Genomic DNA, 21,197 nt, shown 5'->3' with positions numbered 1-21,197 from the left:
TCTGTAGTTCCTTCCTACACAATTCATCCACAGTTCCATGTTATCAGAGAGCAACTGCAGTAAATTCTTGCATCGTGTCAAAGCAGAGGGATGAATTTAGGGTGCAGAAATAGACATTAATGAAAATTCTCAGGTCAAGCCATGACCATGATCACCTGGCATTTTTGACATTTTGATAGAGGTTCTTTATCAAATAATAATTAACACTAAGGCTTCAATAGAAGACCAGAATGAAAGGACATATTTAGATTAGATATAGAGATAGAAAATAGGTGCAGGAGGAGGCCATTTGGCCCTTCGAGCCAGCACCATCATTCATTATGATCATGGCTGATCATCCACAATCAGTAACCCGTGCCTGCCTTCTCCCCATATCCCTTGATTCCACTAGCCCCTAGAGCTCTATCTAACTCTCGTTTAAATTCATCCAGTGAATTGGCCTCCACTGCCCTCTGTGGCAGAGAATTCCACAAATTCACAACTCTGTGGGTGCAAAGAAGGGCCTTGGTCTGGGAGGTGACCAAGAACCCGATGGTCACTCTGACAGAGCTCCAGAGTTCCTCTGTGAAGTTGGGAGAATCTTCCAGAAGGACAACTATATCTGCAGCACTCCACCAATCAGGCCTTTATAGTAGAGCGGCCAGACGGAAGCCACTCCTCAGTAAAAGGCACATGACAGCCCGCTTGGAGTTTGCCAAAAAGCACCTAAAGGACTCACAGACCATGAGGAACAAGATTCTCTGGTCTGATGAAACCAAGATTGAACTCTTTAGCCTGAATGCCAAGCGGCACCGCTCATCACCTGGCCAATACCATACCTACGGTGAAGCATGGTGGTGGCAGCATCATGCTGTGGGGATGTTATTCAGCGGCAGGAACTGGGAGACTAGTCAGGATCGAGAGAAAGATGAACGGAGCAAAGTGCAGAGAGATCCTTGATGAAAACCTGGTCCAGAGCGTTCTGGACCTCAGACTGGGGCGGAGGTTCATCTTCCAACAGGACAGTCAAGACAACGCAGGAGTGGTTTCATGACAAGTCTGTGAATGTCCTTGAGTGGCCCAGCCAGAGCCTGGACTTGAACTCGATCGAACATCTCTGGAGGGACCTGAAAATAGCTGTGCATCGACGCTCCCCATCCAACCTGACAGAGCTTGAGAGGATCTGCAGGGAAGAATGGGAGAAATTACCCAAATACAGGTGTGCCAAGCTTGTAGCGTCATACCCAAGAAGACGAGGGTTCTTCCGTCTGAAGAAGGGTCTCGACCCGAAACGTCACCCATTCCTTCTCTCCAGAGATGCTGCCTGACCCGTTGAGCTACTCCAGCATTTTGTGATACCCAAGACTTGAGGCTGTATTCGCTGCCAAAGGTGCCTCAACAAAGTACTGAGTAAAGCGTCTGAATACTTATGTAAATGTGATATTTCAATTATTTGTTTTTAATTACTTTGCAAAAATTTCTAAACACCTGTTTTCGCTTTTTAAATATGGGGTATTGTGTGTAGATTGATGATAAAAAAAAATGAATTTAATCCATTTTAAAATAAGGCAGTAACGTAACAAAATGTGGAAAAAATGAAGGGGTCTGAATACTTTCTGAATGCACTGTAGATAGATTCTTGATTAGTGTGGATGTCATAGGTTATGGGGAGAAGTTAGGAGAATGGAGTTAGGAGGGAGAGATAGATCAGCCATGATTGAATGGCGGAATAGACTTGATGGGCCAAATGGCCTAATTCTACTCCTATTCCTTACGACCTTATCTTATGGATATGTTGCTGTGATCCATGATGCTGTGGAACATCACCCTTAGGCTTTATCTTCTGGGACGTGTGTTTAGTTAGTTAAAGTTACTATGACTAATTAACGTTAGTTAAAGTCACACTAACGTCTAGACTTTAATGTGCTGATGCTGCCTGACTCACTGAGTTACCCCAGCACTTTTTCTTGTAAACCAACATCTGCAGTTCCTCGTGTCTCCAGTTGAGTAGCAACCTCTTTTTTTCAAACTACCGTGAGATTTTTACGTCGGAAAAGTTGGCCAGCATTTTTGTAAGTGTACAAAGTCCACACATTGGGGAGCAATGTGAGATGGTCAGAGAGTCATAGAGACATCTAAGATATTCTACCATGCAATTGGGGTTGGCAACTGTCCCATATTAGCCGGGACATCCCTTATTTTGGGCTAAATTGATTTGTCCCATACGGGACCGCCCTTGCCCCTTATTAGGCCTTGGGGGGGGGGGGGGGGGCGCTGAAGGCCCCGACGCTTTAGGCCCTGATGCTGAAGGCCCCGACGCTTTAGGCCCTGATGCTGTAGGCCCCGACATTTAGTCCTGGACACTTTAGTTCCCGACAATCTAGGTCCAGACAGTGTAGGCCCAGACAGTGTAGGTCCGGAGGCCCGGCCACCGCCTAACAGAGATTGCGTAGCAACCCACCTCCCGGCTCAGGTGGCTGCCATTGGTGGAGCGGGAGCACGTGGTCGCTTGTTGGGTGATGTCACCTTGTCCCTTATTTGGGAGTGAGATAGTTGGCAACCCTGCATACAATAGCGATCAAACATTAATGGTCTTTGAGGCTCTACTTTTCTACATGCATTAGAAATCGCTAACACCTTTCCTTAAATTCATTTTGGCAAACACATCCCAGGGAGGTAATGATTATTAAGAGCTGATAAGGGTGTCTTCAATTTTACTCATTGGAAATTTAGGATTTAAGTGATTTCTTTCAGCGAAGCTGTTATCTTGTGGAAGATAACTGTCAGATGGAGAGAACCTGGTGAATGTTTCCAGAAAAAATTAACAGAAACCCTGAACAAATAAGGGACAAATCCTGTTCCCCTTCATCTCTGCCAATAGTCCATTGAAATTCCATTTGGAGGTAAAGAGAATGCTTGTGAAAGATTTAGGGCGGTCACGGTGGCGCAGCGGTAGAGTTGCTGCCCTACAGCGAATGCAGCGCCGGAGACCAGGGTTCGATCCCGACTACGGGCGCTTTCTGTACGGAGTTTGTACGTTCTCCCCGTGGCCTGCGTGGGATTTCTCCGAGATCTTCGGTTTCCTTCCACACACCAAAGGCGTACAGGGTTGTAGGTTAATTGACTTGGTAAATGTTAAAAAAAATTGTCCCTGGTGGGTATAGGATAGTCCTAACTGTGCGGGATTCGCTGGTCGGCGAGGACCCGGTGGGCCGAAAGGGCCTGTTTCCGCGCTGTATCTCTAAAACTAAAACTAAAACCAAAAAAAAGATGCTGATTTGCTTTGTAGAACGGTTAGACCTGGGGCCTGTTTGGTCCACAAGGTGGCAACGTGGTGCTACAATTGTAAAATAAGTTTTATTTTATTCTTAGTTCCTAACAGAATAAGGAACTTAATGCTGGTGGACTGGAATTCAAGGCCACCTGAAAGTAGTACTGGGCACTTCCGCTGTTACTGTCAACACATACACACTAAAATATGTCGAGGTGAATTATCAGACAAAAAAATGTTAAAGTCCCCTTCGAGGCAAATTGCAAGAACTTCTGGAATTCCCCTACAAATTAGATATGACCCCACCCAAAGAAGGCACTAGGCCGAAAAGTACCTTTCCATTGGAGATACAGAACAACTTTTGAGTATTGTTTGAACTCAGCACTATCGCAAATTAAATAAAATTGTATCCTCCAGATTTTTTAAAAATGGCAGCAGAAAATATAGTCGGCAATATAAAAGGACAGTGTGGGAAACTTGGTAATCGAACTTTGAAGATACTGAAAGAGAGGGGGAGTATAAAAGTAGGAAGCTTAGTTGATAAAAAGGCACCAAGGAAAGTATATGTAAAAGGAGCAGAGTTGGGATAAGTAAATTAACAGTCGGAATAAACAAGGTCAACTGGATGGGTAATGGCACTGAAAGAACTATTTAAAATAGTGAGTTTGAAAATGGACAGCAAAATAACAAAGTTGTAGCAGGTCAGCAGACAGGCAAACCTGTAATAGTCAGCAGGTCATTAACTTTGAAAGACATAACAATTTGTAGTTACGTGGCAGCTGTTAACCTGGGAAACGGTTTATGTGATTAGTTTAGTTTAGAGATACATTGAGGAAACAGGCCCTTTGGCCCACCAAGTCCGCGCTGACCAGCTATCACTGGTACGCTAGTTCCATCATGCACACTAGGGACAATTTACAGAACGCAATTAACCTACAACACCACACGCCTTTGGAGTTGTAGGAAACCCATGCAGTCACAAGGAGAACGTGCAGAGTGATCTAGTGAGGGAATTTCACAGCTGCTGGAATGACCATCAGTTGTGGAGTACTAAAATTATTGCATAGGAGAGAACTGCAGATGCTGGTTTAAAATGAAGATAAACACAAAAAGCTGGAGTAACTCAGCGGGACAGGCAGCAGCATCTCTGGAGAGAAGGAGTTGAGTATAGGAGCAAAGAGGTCCTTCTGCAGTTGTACAGGGTCCTAGTGAGACCGCACCTGGAGTACTGTGTGCAGTTTTGGTCTCCAAATTTGAGGAAGGATATTCTTGCTATTGAGGGCGTGCAGCGTAGGTTTACTAGGTTGATTCCCGGAATGGCGGGGCTGTCGTATGTTGAAAGACTGGAGCGACTAGGCTTGTATACACTGGAATTTAGAAGGATGAGAGGGGATCTTATCGAAACATATAAGATTAGTAAGGGGTTGGACACATTAGAGGCAGGAAACATGTTCCCAATGTTGGGAGAGTCCAGAACCAGGGGCCACAGTTTAAGAATAAGGGGTAGGCCATTCAGAACGGAGATGAGTAAAACCCTTTTCAGTCAGAGAGTTGAAAATCTGTGGAATTCTCTGCCTCAGAAGGCAGTGGAGGCCAATTCTCTGAATGCATTCAAGAGAGAGCTAGATAGAGCTCTTAAGGATAGCGGAGTCAGGGGGTATGGGGAGAAGGCAGGAACGGGGTACTGATTGAGAATGATCAGCCATGATCACATTGAATGGTGGTGCTGGCTCAAAGGGCCAAATGGCCTACTCCTGCACCTATTGTCTATTGTCTATTGTCTAAGGAATGGGTGACGTTTTGGGTCGAGACCCTTCTTCAGACAAGTTTGATGTTGATGTAGAGAGATAAAGAACAATGAATGAAAGATATGCAAAAAAGTAACGATGATAAAGGAAACAGACCATTGTTAGATCTCCCGGTTGTCAAACACTTTAATTCTCCTTCCCATTTCCACACAGACCTTTCTGTCCTGGGTCTCCTCCCTTGTCAGAGTGAGGCTAAACGCAAATTGAACAGCATCTCATATTTCGCTTGGGCAGCTTACAGCCCAGTGGTATGAATATTGATTTCTCTAACTTCAGGTAGCCCCAGCATTCCCTCTCTCTCTATCCCTCCCCCACCCAAGTCTCACTAGCTTCTCATTCTCACCCAACAAACAACCAACTATGGCCTGTTTCCTTTATCATCGTTACTATTTTGCATATCTTTCATTCATTGTTCTTTATCTCGCTACATCATTGTCTATACCTCTCGTTTCCCATTCCCCTGATGAGTCTGAAGAAGGGTCTCGACCCGAAACGTCACCCATTCCTTCTCTCCGGAGATGCTGCTTGTCCCGCTGAGTTACTCCAGGTTTTTGTGGCAAAAATTATTGCAATGATCACAAGGCCAGAACTGATGGAGTAAAGACATCTCAGAGAGCAAGAGACCTGGAGATTACTTAGGCAGTGAGGGAGAAGGATTTTTGGAAAACAAAAGTAATAATTTGATAACTTGGTGAGAGTCATAGAGTCCTAGAGTGATACAGTGTGGAAACAGGCCCTTTGGCTCACCTTGCCCACAGCGGCCAACATGTCCCAGTTACACTAGTCCCACCTGCCCGTGTTTGAACTAGTTTAACAAGGAGCCAATGAAGATTAGCAAGCACAGAAGACGTTTGTGAATGAGATGGGGTGGCATGGTGGCGCAGCGGTAGAGTTGCTGCCTTACAGTGAATGCAGGGCCGGAGACTCGGGTTCGATCCCAACTATGGGTTTGTACGTTCTCCCCGTGACCTGTCTGTACAGCGTTTGTACATTCTCCCGTGACCTGCGTGGGTTTTCTCCGAGATCTTCGGTTTCCTCCCACGCTCCAAAAGCGTACAGGTTTGTAGGTTAATTGGCTTGGTAATTGTAAAAATTGTCCCTAGTGGGTGTAGGATAGTGTCAATGTGCGGGGATCGCTGGTCGGCACGGACCCGGTGGGCCCAAAGGGCCTGTTTCCGCGCTGTATCTCTAAAACTAAAAAAAAAACGAATACAAGTTACAACATGGGCAACAGCCTTTTGTGTGTCTGCAGCTTCATGGACAGTTTAGCAAGGTGTGTGGTGGTATAATAAAATGGAGTTTAAAGATAATAAAGGCAAGGTTGAGCGTTTCAGAAACAAATGTCCTGGGGCAGGGGCAGTCAAACGACATCACAGGTGGAAATATGTGGTCTCAGCGGTTCTATGTTTACGTGGCCTGAAGTTCACATTGGGGTCAAATATGACACCAAGGTTACAAGATCAGGATGGAGCTAATACCAGATGATGGATGGACACCCTAGTTGTTGGCTTTGATCTTCCTCATGTTTAGTTGAGGTAAAATTCTGTTCATCCAGCACTAGATGTCGGGTAAGCCATTTGGGAATTTAGAGGTGGGACTGAGGAATGGGGGTGGGAAGGTGTGGTTGACAGGAATAGGTGATGTTAAACTGGGCTTCATAGGTGTAACATAGAAACATAGAAAATAGGTGCAGGAGGAGGCCATTTGGCCCTTCGAACCAGCACCGCCATTCAATATGATCATGGCTGATCATCCAAAATCAGTACCCTGTTCCTGCTTTCTCCCCATATCCCTTGATTCCGTTAGCCCTATCTAACTCTCTCTTGAATACATCCAGTGAATTGGCCTCCACTGCCTTCTGTGGCAGAGAATTCCACAGATTCACAACTCTCCGGGTGAAAACGTTTTTCCTCATCTCAGTCCTAAATGGCCGACCCCTTATTCTTAAACTGTGACCCCTGGTTCTGGACTCCCCCAACATCGGGAACATTTTTTCCTGCATCTGGCTTGTCCAATCCCTTAAGAATTTGTTATGTTTTCAATAAGATCCCCTCTCAACTATCTAAAGTCCAGTGAATACAAGCCCAGTCCACCCATTCTTTCCTCGTATGTCAGCCACCAGGAGCCTCGTGCAGTGTAACTTTGAATGGGTTCCCAAGCACGAGTAAAACTTGCAGAAGGTGCAGTTGGAAGATGAGAAAATCAACAACTTGTTCTAACATTTGAAAAAGTCTCCCGTGGGAAACTGATCCAGAAGATAATGATGTGTTGGATCCGCAGTGAAGTGTTCGTTTGGTTCAGAACTGGCTTATTCTCACAAGACAGAGGGTAATGGTGGAAGAGCACTGGTCAGGCCGCACTTGGAATATTGTGAGCAATTATGGGCCGGCTCTGGAGAGGGTCCAGAGGAGGTTTACAAGAACCATCCCAGGAATGAGTGGGTTAACCTATGATGAGCGTTTGTCAGCACTGGGCCTGTACTCGCTGGAGCTTGGAAGAATGAGGGGGGACCTCATTGCAACATACAGAATAGTGAAAGGCCTGGATAGAGTGGATGTGGAGAGGATGTTTCCACTAGTGGGAGAATCTAGGACTAGAGGTCACAGCCTCAGAATTAAAGGACGTTCTTTTAGGAAGGAGATGAGGAGACATTTCTTTAGTCAGAGGGTAGTGAATCTGTGGAATTCTTTGCCACAGAAGGCTGTGGAGGCCAAGTCAGTGGATATTTCTAAAGCAGAGATAGATAGATTCTTGATCAGTACGGGTGTCAGAGGTTATGGGGAGAAGGCAGGAGAATGGGGTTAGGAGGGAGAGATAGATCAGCCGTGATTGAATGGCGGAGTAGACTTGATGGGCCGAATGGCCTAATTCTACTGCTATACCTTATGACCCTTCATTCTCTCCGTCTTCATTTGCCTATCTAAAAGACTCTGAAACGCCATAATCGTATCTGCTTTCACCAGCATGTACCAGGCATCCTTTTGTACTCTGTGTACAAAATGTTAGTCCCACACATCTCCTTTTATTCCCCCCCCCCCCCCCCCACCCCTCACACCTTATAGCGAGGCCTTCAGGTCTTTAAATTTCCACCCTGAGAAAAGGATCGTGGCTGTGTATCCCATCAATGCACCTCATCATTTTATACACGCCCATGAGGTCACCCTCTCAGCTTCTGCTGCTCCAGAGAAAACAGTCAGTTTGTCAAATGGTCCCATATTGCTCCTGCCCTCTAAAACAGGCAGCATCTTGCACCCTCTCCAAAGCCTTCACATCCTCCCCGTAAAGGGGTGGCCATTCAATCATGGCTGATCTATCTCTCCCTCAACTGCACACAACTGCACACAATGCTGGACTAACTGAAGGTTTCGGAAGCTGCATCGTAACTTTCTGACCCTCATGGTTTATGCGCTGAATATTGAATGCCATATGCCTCTTTACTATCTTATCAATCAATCAATCAATCAATCAATACTTTATTACAGACTCAAGGTCCAGATAAAAGCCAAGACATACATATAATAAACATACAGAAGCACAATAAGTTACATACACATTGACTTCTCCAACTTTAGATAGTTCCTCTGTCCCTCTCTTCCCCTCCCCCTTTCCTGATCTCCCACTGTCTTCCTGTCTCCACCTATATCCTTCCTTTGTCCCGCCCCCCTGACATCAGTCTGAAGAAGGGTCTCGACCCCAAACGTCACCCATTCCTTCTCTCCTGAGATGCTGCCTGACCACAGATTCACAACTCTCCGGGTGAAAAAGTTTTTCCTCATCTCAGTTCTAAATGGCCTACCCCTTATTCTTAAACTGTGGCCCCTTGTTCTGGACTCCCCCAACATTGGGAACATGTTTCCTGCCTCTAACGTGTCCAACCCCTTAATAATCTTATGCGTTTAAATATCAGTTCTGTTAAAGATCTTACCATTAACTGTATACTTTCCCCATTAAATTCAACCTCCCAGCGTGAAATGCCTCTCACTTGCACGGATTAAACTCCATCTGCCATTTCTCTGCCCGTTTTTATGACTGATCTTTCTCCCACTGTATTCTTTGCCAGCATCTTTCACTGTCCACAACTCCACTAATTTACATATGATCTGCCACGTTACTGACCACTGATCTGCAATTTTGTCCAAGTCAATTATATATAAATCACAAAGGAAAGAGGTCGCAGAGCAGATCCCTGTGAAGCCCCAACACTGGCCATCGACCTCCAGGCAGAACAACCCACTTGTAATAAGGTCATAAGGTCATAAATGATGGTAGTATTAGGCCATTCGGCCCATCAAGTCTACTTATCGAAACGTATAAGATTATTAAGGGGTTGGACACGTTAGAGGCAGGAAACATGTTCCCAATGTTGGGGGAGTCCAGAACAAGGGGCCACAGTTTAAGAATAAGGGGTAGGCCATTTAGAACTGAGATGAGGAAAAACATTTTCACTCAGAGAGTTGTGAATCTGTGGAATTATCTGCCTCAGAAGGCAGTGGAGGCCAATTCTCTGAATGCATTCAAGAGAGAGCTAGATAGAGCTCTTAAGGATAGTGGAGTCAGGGGGTATGGGGAGAAGGCAGGAACGGGGTACTGATTGAGAATGATCAGCCATGATCACATTGAATGGCGGTGCTGGCTCGAAGGGCCGAATGGCCTCCTCCTGCACCTATTGTCTACTGTCTATTGTCTATCCCATTCAATCATGGCTGATTTATCTCTCCCTCCTAACCCCATTCTCCTGCCTTCTCCCCATAACCTCTGACACCCATACTAATCAAGAATCTATCTATATTCTGCCTTAAAAATATCCATTGACTTTGCCTCCACAGCCTTCTGTGGCAAAGAATTCCACAGATTCACCACCCTCTGACTAAAGAAATTTCTCCTCATCTCCTTCCTAAAAGAACGTCCTTTAATTCTGAGGCTGTGCCCTCTGGTCCTAGACTCTCCCACCAGTGGAAACATCCTCTCCTCATCCACTCTATCCAGGCCGCTCACTATTCTTTACGTTTCAATGAGGTCCCCCCTCACTCTTCTAAACTCCAGCGAGTACAGGCCCAGTGCCGACAAACGCTCATCACTGGTTAACCTACTCATTCCTGGGATAAAATCTAATACCAGGAGTGGGATTCGAACCCACGCAGACATATGTCCATTGGATCTTAAGTCCAACGCCTTAACCACTCGGCCATCCTGGTGGGAGATAAGGGATATGGATCACAAGCAGGCAGGAGTGATGAGTTGTACTGTGCATCATGCAAGCCACTTATATCATGGGCTGAAGCACCTGCTTTGCTGCTATACTGTTCCGTGCTCAATGCAACGTCACAACTTTCATATTGAACGCTGCAACGCAGAAGTGTTGTTCAAACCTAATGAGGAAATATTCACTTAAATGAACCATGAGGCTGGACGAAGGAGTATTTTAAGGGAGAGAAGGCTAATCAGGAAGGTATTTGTGCAAGCAGAGGTATTATTGTCACTGGTCTATTAAACCGTTTCGGACTAATGAACTTATTCTCTCAGATCAATACAAGAAAGTCAAGAGTGTTTTATTGTCATTTGTCCCAGATAGAACAATGTCAATCTTGCAGCAGCACAACAGAATATCTAAACCTAGTGCACTGTAAACAATATAATAAACAAGAATCATTTTTTCAATGTGTGCGTATATACTGTATATACTCACACACACACACACACACACACACACACACACACACACACACACACACACACACACACACACACACACACACACACATATAAAACACAGATACATACACACACAAGCACACACGTAAAAAACAAACAATCAATAATAGTAGGGAATAGGGTACTGACATGAATAGAAAATTGGTTGGCAGACAGGAAACAAAGAGTAGGGATTAACAGGTCCCTTTCAGAATGGCAGGCAGTGACTAGTGGGGTACCGCAAGGCTCGGTGCTGTGACCGCAGCCATTTTACAATATACATTAATGATTTAGATGAAGGAATTAAAAGTAACATTAGCAAATTTGCAGATGACACAAAGCTGGGTGGCAGTGTGAAGTGTGAGGAGGTTGCAGGGTGACTTGGACAGGTTGTGTGAGGGCAGATGCATGGCAGACGCAGTATTATGTGGATAAATGTGAGTTTATCCACTTTGGTGGCAAGAACAGGAAGGCAGATTATTATCTGAATAGTGTCAGGTTAGGAAAAGGGGAAGTACAACGAGACCTGGGTGTCCTAGAACATCGGTCACTGAAAGTAAGCATGCAGCTACAGCAGGCAGTGAAGAAAGCTAATGGCATGTTGGCCTTCATAACGAGAGGAGCTGAGTATAGAAGCAAAGAGGCCCTTCTGCAGTTGTACAGGGCCCTAGTGAGACCACACCTGGAGTACTGTGTGTAGTTTTGGTCTCCAAATTTGAGGAAGGACATTCTTGCTATTGAGGGAGTACAGCGTAGGTTCACGAGGTTAATTCCCGGGATGGCGGGACTGTCATATGATGAAAGAATGGGTCGACTGGGCTTGTATTCACTGGAATTTAGAAGGATGAGAGGGGATCTTATAGAAGCATAAAAAATTATTAAGGGATTGGACACACTAGATGCAGGAAACGTTCCCGATGTTGGGAGAGTCCAGAACCAGGGGCCACAGTTTAAGAATAAGGGGTAGGCCACTTAGATGTGAGATGAGGAAAAACTTTTTCACTCAGAGAGTTGTGAATTTGTGGAATTCTCTGCCTCAGAAGGCAGTGGAGGCCGAGTCATTGGATGCATTCAAAAGAGAGTTAGATAGAGCTCTTAGGGGTAGCGGAATCAAGGGGTAAATGGGATATTGCTCGCAGGCCCCTCATCGCCCTGCGTGGCCTGGCCGCGGCACTTTCCATCGCCCGGTGGGGGCTCAGGACCTTCATCGGCCTGCTCGGCTCGGCTCGGCCCTGGGACTTTCCATTGCCCGGTGGGGGCTTCAAAAGTCGGGAGCCTTGATCGCTTCGTGGCACCACGGGAGAAGAATGAGGAGGAGATAAGACTTTTCTTTGCCTTTCATCACAGTGAGGGTGTGCCTGGAGCAATCACTGTGATGGCTGTTTGTGTTAAAAATTGTAATTGTGTGTCTTGTGTTCTTTATTGTCTACTGCCGGACCCTGACGTGAGAGGACGCTGGCGCTATTTGTCCGCCGCTTCTCCATCAGGATAGTTTGTCTGTTTGTTTTTATGTCTTGACTGTTTTTGTAAAGCGTCTTTGAGCATTTGGAAAAGCGCTATAAAAAATAAATGTTTATTATTATTATTATTATTATTATTATTATTATTATTATTATTATTATTATTATTATTATTATTATTATTATTATTATTATTATTATTATTATTATATTGAGAGTTGGAACACTGGGCTTTTTTAGTTTAGTTTAGGGACACAGCATGGAACCAGATCTCGGAGGAACCAGACCCTTCAGCCTACCGTGTTTGCGATCCCGCGCATTAACACTATCCTACACTGACTAGGGACAATTTACATTTATACCAAGCCAATTAACCTACCAACCTGTACGTCTTTGGAGTGTGGGAGGAAATCAAAGATCTCAGAGGAAACCCACGCAGGTCACGGGGAGAACGTACAAACTCCGTACAAACGGCGCCCGTAGTCGAGATGGAACCCGGGCCTCTGGCGCTGTAAGCGTGGTAGCTCTACCGCTGCGACACCCTGCCGCCAATGTCTTTGAATCTAATGAAATCAGAATTTACAGACCAACAGAGGAATGGGAACTAACAAAACAATGAAGGTTTTAACAGATTGTCGGGGAATTTTTCTCGTCAGTTAGTATTTGTAAACGGGGCCATATTTAATTTCAGTTGGCCAGCTATCTGTCTGAGTGATAGATGGCCTGTTTCCTCAGGCAAGTGATGTGAAGGAAGTCGTGAATCAGTGGAAATGTATGCTGGAAATTTGGGCGGCACGGTGGCAAAGCGGTAGAGTTGCTGCCTTGGAGAGCTTACGGCACCAGAGACCCGGGTTCGATCGGGTGCTGTCTGTACGGAGTTTGTACATTCTCTCCGTGACCTGCATGGGTTTTCTCCGAGATCTTCGGTTTCCTCCCACACTCCAAAGACGTAAAGGTTTGTAGGTTAATTGGCTGGGTACACATATTAATTGTTCCTAGTGTGTGTAGGAAAGTGCGGGGATAGCTGGTTGGTGCGGACTCGGTGGGCTGAAGGGCCTGTTTCCGCGCTGTATCTCTAAACTAAACTAATTCTGAGATAAAACCAGAATATGCTGGAAGCATGTGTAGGAATGAACTGCAGATGCTGGTTTAAACCAAAGATAGACACAAAATGCTGGAGTAACTCAACGGGACAGGCAGCATCTCTGGAGAGAAGGAATGGGTGACGTTTCGGGTCGAGACCCTTCTAGCAGTCTGTAAGAGTGTTGGAAATAGAGTTGCCAACTGTCCCGTATTAACCGGGACATCCCGTATTTTGGGCTAAATTGGTTTGTCCCGTTTTAGGCCCGGACAGGCCCGGACAGTTTGTACGTTCTCCCCGTGACCTGCGTGGGTTTTCTCCAGGACCTCCGGTTTTCTCCCACACTCCAAAGATGTACAAGTTTGTAGGTTAATTGGCTTGGTATAAATGTAAATCGTCCCTAGTGTGTGTAGGATAGTGTTAGTGTGTAGGGATCACTGGTCAGTACGGTCTCGGTGGGCTGAAGGGCCTGTTTCCGTGCTGTATCTCTAAACTAAACTAAGGGTTAAAATTCCCCTTGTGGAACTGCGTATGTGCGGGGTGGTGGTGGTGGGGGGGGACATAAGTAGCAACACTTAAATGTCGCCAGTTGGTTGGTTGATCATGTGGAAGGAATGAAACAGCATAAACGTTGAAGGCTTATTGAACATATCACTGCTAAGATCAACCTCCGTCAGGGAACAGAACAATGTCGCCAGCTTCACTTATTCGGCACAATATGCCGTAATATTAACATCGGAAGAGAGTTATCGGGTACAGTTGGTGACGCAGTAAATGCTTTTAGTAAAGCAGATAGCATCTTCAGCAATTCTAAACTGTCCTTTCGAACAAAGACTTAACTTTACAATGGGCAATATCTTATCTGCCCTATTGCAGGGCATTGAAACCTGGTGTTGGCACTGGCTACAAAGAAGGAACTTGGCAATTTCAACATCAAATGCTTTTTGTGAGAGATTCTTGGATCAGCCGAGCAGATAAAACAGTGACAACATCACCAAAGAACAAAGTGGCTGTTCAGAAGCGAACTTGAAAAGAAGTTTTTCAGTTGGCTGGGTCACGCGATTTCCTGATTCAAAATCCCAAATCTGAAATAGCCACTGTCTGCGGATGAAAAAACGGAGAATACCTCCTCCAATATGCACCAAGGGACTTCGCGGGATCTGGCAACATCTGGAAAACTATCCTGGAGCTTTTGATAAGTGTGTGAGCAACTGGAGTTGGGACTACATGCCTAGTTCATGGCAGGCTCATTGGTCCCAGCATCCCAAGGGTCAAGAGTCAAGAGTGTTTTATTGTCACATGTCCCAGGTGGAACAATGAAACTCTTGCTGCACACAACAGAATATGTAAACACAGTACACTGTAAATAATAATAATAATAATAATAATAATAATAATAATAATAATAATAATAATAATAATAATAATAATAATAATAATAATAATAATAATAATAATAATAATAATAATAATAATAATAGTAATAATAATAATAATAATAATAATAATAATAATGACAATGACAATAATAATAATAATAATAATAATAATAATAATAATAATAACAACAACAACAACAATAACAATAACAATAACAATAACAATAACAATAACAATAACAATAACAATAATAATAATAATAATAATGATATTAATAATAATAATTATAATAATAATAATTATTATAATAATAATAATAATAATAATAATAATAATAATAATAATAATAATAATAATAATAATAATAATAATAATAATAATAATAATGACAATAATAATAATAATAATAATGACAATAATAATAATAACAATAATAATAATAATAATAATAATAATAATAATAGGCGGTCACAGTGGCCCAGCGGTAGAGTTGCTGCCTTACAGTGAATGCAGCGCCAGGTTCCATCCCGACTACGAGCGCTGTCTGTACGGAGTTTGTACGTTCTCCCCGTGACCTGCGTGGGTTTTCTCCGAGATCTTCGGTTTCCTCCCACACTCCAAAGACGTAAAGGTTTGTGGGTTAATTAGCTGGGTAAATGTAAAAATTGTCCCTAGTGGGTGTAGGATAGTGTTAATGTGCGGGGATTGCTGGTCGGCGCGGACCCGGTGGGCCAAAGGGCCTGTTTCGGCGCTGTATCTCTAAACTAAATAATCTATTGTAGTTCAGAGCTTATTTGAGGTTGTAGTGGTTAACAGCCTGATGGCTGTAGGGAAGAAGCTGTTCCTGAACCAGGACGTTACAGTTTCCAGGCTCTTGTACTTTTTCCCAATGGCAGGGGGGGAAATGAATGTGTGGCCAGGGTGGTGTGGGTCTCTGATGATGCTGGCTGCCTTTTTGAGGCAGCGATTCTGGTAAATCCCTGCGATGGTGGGGTGTTTAAGTTGCTGGGAAGTCCAGAGTTATCGGCTTCCCAGAGGAGCTGGGCGTTGAGCTGTGTGGCCAGACTGTGACGGTGGCTATTGGATGGACAGACTTGCTGCAGAAAAGACGAGAGGTCTGGGGCCCACAAGGCATGGTTGGTCATGGGTGGACGGAGGTGATGGGTTTGTGTAGACCTTGTGTAAGACTTCAGCTGGTGGCTCTTACGCTGGAGAAGGAGGGATGGGTCAGATTGGGGTTGGTTGGTTTGCAGGTTTAGTTTAGTCTAGTTTAGAGACACAGCCCGGAAACAGGCCCTTCGGCCCACCTAGTCCACGCCGACCAGCGATCCCCGCACATTAACACTATCCTACACACACTAGGGACAATTTACATTTATACCAAGCCAATTAACCAAAAAACCTGTATGTCTTTGGAGTGTGGGAGGAAAACGAAGATCTTGGAGGAAACCCACGCTGGTCTCGGGGAGAACGTTACAAGCTCTGTACAGACAGCGCCCGCGGTGAAGTCTCGCCCCTTCTATCTCCCATGGGAATTCACCTCCCTCATCCTGACCGTGAAAGGAAACAAGAACACACAGCTGGACAAAAGTGAGGATACCAGCTGATATGATGTTATTGAAGACATGATTAATAGAATGGGCAGCATGGTGGCGCAGCGGTAGAGTTGCTGCTTTGCAGCGCCAGAGACCCAGGTTCGATCCCGACTACGGCCGCTGTTTGTACGGAGTTTGTACCTTCTCCCCTTGACCTGCGTGTGTTTTCTCCGAGATCTCCGGTTTCCTCCCACACTCCAAAGACGTGCAGGTTTGTAGGTTAATTGGCTTTGTATAAGTGTAAATTGTCGCTAGTGTGTGTAGGATAGTGTTAGTGTGCGGGGATCGCTGGTCGGCGCGGACTCGGTGGGCCGAAGGGCCTGTTTCCACGCTGCATCTCTAAACTAAACTAAACTAAACGGTGAATCCATTAACTTCCTTATTTATTTTGGCTGAGTGCTCGGCCAAAGAGAAGCTAACACTAAATTTCTGTTCAGGAATATATCTGCCGATGTTGAAGTGGACTTGGCTAGCATGGAAGACTGATTAAGGATTAACGAGCACAGTTAATGCACTTGATATATTATCTTAAAAGACTTGGATGAATGAAGCAAATTATAGTGCGTAACTCAGAAAATCGATTTCAATTCCTTTGTCTGTCTCTTCACAGTAATCTCACGTTAAGCAACCTCATTGTAAATAGTGTAAAGTTCATTGCGAGAACTCTTTACTCAGATAAACCGCGTCAGAAGGGCATCTGTGGAACGTCAGCTTGCTTCTTTCAGCATGTCTTCTCCCTGGTAAGGCAAGAGAGAGCTGGATAGAGCTCTTAAGGATAGCGGAGTCAGGGGGTATGGGGAGAAGGCAGGAACGGGGTACTGATTGAGAATGATCAGCCATGATCACATTGAATGGCGGTGCTGGCACGAAGGGCCGAATGGCCTCCTCCTCCACCTAAATGTCTATTGTCTATAGATAGTGGATAGGCCGGGATATTGAATGTAACTGGCCTTAAATGTTCTGGAGCTGACATTGGCTCCTTTGCCAACTGTGCACTCAAATGTTTCTGAGTAATTTTATCTACAGGAACAGATTTGTGGCCTCACATTGAGGGATCAGGAAGGACGAATGAAGAGCGCCAGAGACCTGGGTTCGATCCTGACTATGGGTTCTGTCTGAACGGCATTTGTACGTTCTCCCCGTGATCTGCGTGGGCTTTCTCCAGGATCTCCCATTTCCCTGGTAAGGCATAGATAGTGGATAGGCCGGGATAAACAATGGTGCCAAGGGATAAACAATGGTGCCAAGTAAACTCCAGAGGTGAGACATACGTATTTTCAACTTAAGTTAGGCACCACTTTCTGTGACAACCTCTGTCGTTTTGCAGTGAGCCAGTCACCGCTCAGGATGTTTGACTTCAGTGCTGCAGATTTGGACTTTGCCTGCATGTGGACCACAGTTCATCCATGGTTTTCAGTGAGGGAATACACGTATCAACTTCTTTATTATACAGTCCTCCACACACTTGCTGATAAAGTCTGTGACAGCAGTGGTATGCCCGTCTATGTTTGCTGCAGATTCCTCGAATATGGACCAGTCCACTGACTCATTGAAACATAGAAACATAGAAACATAGAAATTAGAAATTAGGTGCCATTCAGCCCTTCGAGCCTGCACCGCCATTCAATATGATCATGGCTGATCATCCAACTCAGTATCCTGTACCTGCCTTCTCTCCATACCACCTGATCCCTTTAGCCACAAGGGCCACATCTAACTCCCTCTTAAATATAGCCAATGAACTGGCCTCCGTGGCAGAGAATTCCACAGATTCGCCACTCTGTGTGGAAAAAAAAAACGTTCTCATCTCGGTCCTAAAAGACTTCCCCCTTATCCTTAAACTGTGACCCCTTGTTCTGGACTTCCCCAACATCGGGAACAATCTTCCTGCATCTAGCCTGTCCAACCCCCTAAGAATTTTGTAAGTTTCTATAAGATCCCCCCTCAATCTTCTAAATTCCAGCGAGTACAAGCCGAGTCTATCCAGTCTTTCTTCATATGAAAGTCCTGCCATCCCAGGAATCAATCTGGTGAACCTTCTCTGTACTCCCTCTATGGCAAGAATGTCTTTCCTCAGATTAGGAGACCAAAACTGCACGCAATACTCCAGGTGTGGTCTCACCAATGCCCTGTACAACTGCAGCAGAATCTCCCTGCTCCTATACTCAAATCCCCTCGCTATGAATGCCAACATACCATTCGCTTTCTTCACTGCCTGCTGCACCTGCATGCCTACTTTCAATGACTGGTGTACCACGACACCCAGGTCTCGTTGCATCTCCCATTTTCCTAATCGGCCAACATTCAGATAATAGTCTGCTTTCCTGTCCTTGCCACCAAAGTGGATAACCTCATTATCCACTTTTATCCACATTATACTGCATCTGCCATGCATTTGCCCACTCACCGAACCTATCCAAGTCACCTTGCAGCTTCCTAGCATCCTCCTCACAGCTAACACTGCCCCCGAGCTTCGTGTCATCCGCAAACTTGGAGATGTTGCATTCAATTCCCTCGTCCAAATCATTAATATATATTGTAAATAGCTGGGGTCCCAGCACTGAGTTTTGCGGTACCCCACTAGTCACTGCCTGCCATTCTGAAAAGGACCTGTTTATTCCTACTCTTTGCTTCCTGTCTGCCAGCCAGTTCTCTATCCACATCAATACTGAACCCACAATACCGTGTGCTTTAAGTTTGCATACTAATCTCTTATGTGGAGATAGAGTGGATGTGGAAAGGATGTTTCCACTGGAGTTTAGAAGGATGAGAGGGGATCTTATAGAGACGCACAAAATTATAAACGGACTGGACAAGCTAGATGCAGGAAAAATGTTCCCAATGTTGGGCGAGTCCAGAACCAGGGGACATACAGTCTTAGAATAAAGGGGAGGCCATTCAAAACTGAGGTGAGAAGGAACTTTTTCACCCAGAGAGTTGTGAATTTGTGGAATTCTCTACCACAGAGGGCAGTGGAGGCCAAATCACTGGATGAATTTAAGAGAGAGTTGGATAGAGCTCTGGGGGCCAGTGGAATCAAGGGATATGGGGAGAAGGCAGGCACAGGTTACTGATTGTGGATGATCAGCCATGATCACAATGAATGGCGGTGCTGGCTCGAAGGGCCGAATGGCTTCCTCCTGCACCTATTTTCTATTATTCTATGTTTCCACTGGTGGGAGAACCTGGGGCCAGAGGTCATAACCTCAGAATTAAAGGGCGCTCTTTTAGAAAGGAGGTGAGGAGGGACTACTTTAGTCAGAGGGTAGTTAATCTGTGGAACTCATTGCCACAGAGGGCTGTGGAGGCCAAGTCAGTGGATAGTTTTAAGAAAGAGACAGACAAATTCTTGATTAGAACGGGTTTCAAGGGTTGTGGGGAGAAGGCAGGAAAATAGGATTAGGAGGCAGAGATCAGCCATGATTGAATGGCGGTGTGGACTCGATGGGCCGAATGGCCTAATTCCACTCCTGTAACTTGTGAACCTGTTGTCTTGCTGTCACCTTGATTATGACAATCTCTGACTGGCCCCTCCATCACTGAGAAATGAAATATTTCCCTACTCCCTCCTGCTGTTTAATTATTCGTGTCCGGAGAGACTCAGCGGCTTGCTGCCTGTCCCTCTGAGTCACTCCAGAGCTTTGTGTCTATCTTTGGTGTAAACCAGCATCTGCAGTTCCTTCCTTGCTCCTTTGATCTCCTCCAATGATTATGGGTTAAGCTTTGCCTTTCCACCACATGCTGCTTCCACTGATTTGCTTACAGGCCAAAATGTGTTGCAGCTCCATCGGCTTGGCACCATTGGATGTGCTTGTACTCTTCCTGATGTACTTTGTGCAAGAAAGAACTGCAGAGGTGCGAGGTTAAGGCATCCCCTCTCTCTCTCTCTCCCTCCCTCCCCCACCCAAGTCGCACCGGCTTCTCGCTTTCACCCAACGAACAGCAAGATGCTGGAGTAACTCAGCGGGACAGGCAGCATCTCTGGAGAGAAGGGATGGGTGACGTTTCGGGTCGAGACCCTTCGTGGCCTGTTTCCTTTATTATCGTCACTTTTTTGCACATCTTTCATTCGTTCTTCTTTATCTCTCCACATCATCGTCTATATCTCTCGTTTCCCTTTTCCCTGACCAGTCTGAAGAAGGGTCTCGACCCGAAACGTTGTCACCCATTCCTTCTCTCCTGAGATGCTGCCTGTCTCGCTGGGTTACTCTATCTTTTTGTACCTATCCAGATGCACCATTCTCAAGTCAAGTCAAGTCAAGTCAACATTATTTGTCACATACATATACAAGATGTGCAGTGAAATGAAAGTGGCCACGCCTGTGGATTGTGCTAAACTACAAAACACAATAGAAAAAAAAAAATTAACACAAAAAATAAATGAATACAGTAAATTAAATGAGTCCCTGGTGATATGAGAGTTAACAGTCCTGATGGTCTGTGGGAAGAAACTCCATCTCATCCTCTCTGTTTTCACAGCGTGACAGCGGAGGCGTTTGCCTGACCGTAGCAGCTGGAACAGTCCGTTGCTGGGGTGGTAGGGGTCCCCCATAATGTTGCTGGCTCTGGATCTGCACCTCCTGATGTGTATAGGTCCTGCAGGGGGGCGAGTGTAGTTCCCATGGTGCGTTCTGCCGAACGCACTACTCTCCGCAGAGCCTTCCTGTCCAGGGCAGAGCTGTTCCCAAACCAGATTGAGATGTTGCCAGACAAGATGCTTTCTACAGCCCCAGAGTAGAAGCACTGAAGGATCCTCAGAGACACTCTGAATTTCCTCAACTGTCTGAGGTGGTAAAGGTGCTGCCTTGCCTTATTCACCAATGTGGCAATGTGTGTTGTCCATGTCAGATCCTCTGTGATGTGGACTCCCAGGTATTTAAAACTGCTCACCCTATCCACAGTAATCCCATTTATCTCCAGTGGCGTGTACGT

General features: G+C 45.2%; 1 non-coding gene across 1 annotated transcript; it reads right to left on the bottom strand.

Moving 5' to 3' along the window:
* Nucleotides 1-10,170: 10,170 nt before the first annotated feature.
* trnal-uaa (transfer RNA leucine (anticodon UAA)) lies at nt 10,171-10,253 on the bottom strand. Its single transcript has one exon. It is a non-coding gene; the product is annotated as a tRNA-Leu (tRNA).
* Between the last annotated feature and the right edge of the window lie 10,944 nt (nt 10,254-21,197).

Source organism: Rhinoraja longicauda, chromosome 17 (assembly GCF_053455715.1).
Source record: "Rhinoraja longicauda isolate Sanriku21f chromosome 17, sRhiLon1.1, whole genome shotgun sequence".
Lineage (NCBI taxonomy): Eukaryota > Metazoa > Chordata > Chondrichthyes > Rajiformes > Arhynchobatidae > Rhinoraja > Rhinoraja longicauda.
The sequence above is the reverse complement of the archived record's forward strand: the minus strand, read 5'-3'. Positions and strand labels throughout refer to the sequence as shown.